The following is a 3,036-nucleotide window of genomic DNA, read 5'->3' on the forward strand; positions in this document are numbered from 1 at the left end:
GAGGGAGCTACGAAGGCAGGTTGAACCATTAGACTGCAAACTCCTTGGAGTGAAGGATATAGAAAACGAGCTTGGGTGGAAATGACCTGGAATGCCCTACTCTCTAAAGAAGGTTTGCAGACTGTCAGGTAGCTCAGAAGACACCCTGGACCAAAATCAGAGAATACCCTCTAGCATGAATAGGCCCATTGTGATGGATTGCAAATTTCTGTAGTCAAGTAGTGTTTCTTCCTCAATTATGTTCCCTGTAGCTTGAAGCTGCATTATAGAGATTATCAATTATCATGTGGACTTCAGAATTCAATATTTGGTCATAGACTGACATGAGTAAGTCATAATGATTAAACTAAATTAATTGATTGGTACTTTTACAAAATATCCTGCTGAGCGTTATCGAGAGGTCAAATACCAAACCTCATTTGCAAATGAGAACTTCTGGGAAAGGTACCAGTGTGATTTTTTGACTTTTAGGGAGAAAGTACAATTTTTCCCATATATACTGTGCCTAGGCTATCAGAAACTTGGGTTTTTCTCTCATTTGTGATGGTTTCTTCATTATTTGGTGTTCTTACACTGCAGCGCAGAAAACACATTCATTGTAGTAAGTAAGACCATTGTTTGCACAGACTGGATCCACATGGTTGGAGCAAGTAGATAATCGACTCTTATATGCATTACAGTTTGGCTGTTAAACATAAAGAAGGACATAAAATTTTTCAGGTAATGAACTCTTTCAATAAAACGTTCTTTAACCTTAGTACAAGATGCCATATATCCAAATGGAATGAAAATCTATAATGAGGTTTAGAAATGAATTCCACTTAGTCATAAAATATTAATCATACATTTTTACAAACACTATATCATTTATAAAATACAGACAAATTTCTTAATGTATTTTTATAAAGTAGCCACTCTGTCGCAGGTCTCCTCATGCCTGCATAAGATTTTCCCATTATTTCATATCACAAGGTATAGTAAAATGAAATTTTAATAATTTCCCTATATTTCTCAATGGTTTCAATATTAGAGTATCAGATACATTTAGATTATCAGCAGATATGTACATATGCAATACATTAACATTTGCGAAGGTATATAAAATTTGGTTAGTAATGCCAGTTTTGGTAATTTAACTAAATAAACAAGATAGCATATCTTCTGATATACCAGCTTTTTAAAATGTCTTTGTAAACTTTAACAATTTACATGCTTCTTCCCCCTATACAATAGTCTGCTCTGTGAATATATAAAAATTATTAATTTATCCACCTTTAAGTGGATAATATTTGTAATCCTCTTGTTTTTGCTAGGTTACACAATTCTACTTTTTTATCTTTATTTTTTAAAGGAGACAGAGAAAAATATTTTAACTAATGGCTCATGCAGTTGTGGAGACTGCACAGGGCAGGCTAGAAATTCAGGTAAGATTTCTATGTTATAGTCTTGAGACAGAATTCCTTTTGTAAAAAAAAAATATTTTTATTGATTCCAGATAGGAAGGGAGAGGGAGAGAGAGATAGAAACATCAATGATAAGAGAGAATCATTGGTTGGCTGCCTCCTGAATGCTACTCACTGGGGTAAGAGCCCTGCAACTGGGCATGTGCCTTTGACTGGAATCGAACCTACAACCGTTTAGTCCTCGGGTCAACACTCTATCCATTGAGCCAGTACAGCTAGGGTCACAATTCTACTTTAAATGCACTGTAACCTTTATTAGATGCTTGGAAATAACAAGGATACTCAATAATGGAATATTTGAAATAATGGGATATTTTTATCTTGTCCAAAATACCAAATAGTTTTTTATGGCTGGCTTAATTTCATTTTATCTACCATAATAATGGCACAGTTATAAAAATTTTTTGAAGATTCACTCTTTTGCACATTTTTTTTGGTGAATTTTTATTAATAGAGGTAGGGAGAGGGTGTGTAGATAGATAGGAATATCCATGAGAGAGAGAGACATCCATTGCCTGCCTTCTACATAACCCTACTGGGGATTTAGCCCAAACCTGGGCATGAGCCCTGACCAGGAAGTGAACCAGGGACCTCGTGGTTAATGGGTGGAAGCTTGACCAGTGAGCAACACTGGCAGGGCTGTTTCGTGAAATTTGCTATTAAAACCTACAATATGGAACAATTGAAAGTTCACCTTTTTCAATATTAAAATTAATCAAAATTAAACTTACCGGAGTACGAACGCATCTTGGAAATGCAAGAGAATTTCCTGCAATCAGGACATAAAAGAAAATGTAAAAATAAAAAGAATAGGAAAACAATCAGAGTCTCTGTGGGAAGAACCTATAACTTTTAATAGAAAATACTACACATATTGCCTCCTGAGTACCTCCAGGTTCTGAGATGAGCCTTTTGTGGTAGTATCTAAACAGTCAGCTCACAAAATAACTCCAAATCTGGAAATGTAATTCTAAATTATTCTTATCTGTGAAAAATAGGTCTAAGTGTTGTGCAGCAATCACCAAGCTCTCCTGTGAAGATACCATGTTTCTTTTAATTCATTTCTTAATAAATGAAACATTCTAGTCAGAGAAGACAATGGCTTGCTTAATGTATCTAATATGCCTTGCATAGTCACCTAACTTGAAGAAATTAATTACGACTTAATGAAATAGTAGTTAGTTCTAATATCCATGGTCTCTTCAACAGATTACAACTGCTTTACTCAAATACTTCAGTCTCCTTATACTAAAGAAAGGTAAATAACCAGGTGAGGGATGATTGAGTTCTCCCCTCACACAAAGTTTTTACTTTAATGCCCTCAGAACTGGCACACAACAAATCAAATTGGCAAGGAATGTCAGATCTAGGAAACATCATTACTCCCTACACTCTGCATTTAGCAAACATAGAATCTGACCTCCAAAATATAATAATAATAATTAGGTAAATAATTTTAGTCATAAATGAACAAAAAGTTAAGTTCTGCTCATTCTAACCCAACTCTCTGCTTCCATTCCTCTAAGGTGGGAAAAGAGAAAAAAAAATCCACAGCAATAAAAGATCAAAAGAG

This window comes from Myotis davidii, unplaced genomic scaffold (genome assembly GCF_000327345.1).
Source record: "Myotis davidii unplaced genomic scaffold, ASM32734v1 scaffold716, whole genome shotgun sequence".
Classification (NCBI taxonomy): Eukaryota; Metazoa; Chordata; class Mammalia; order Chiroptera; family Vespertilionidae; genus Myotis; species Myotis davidii.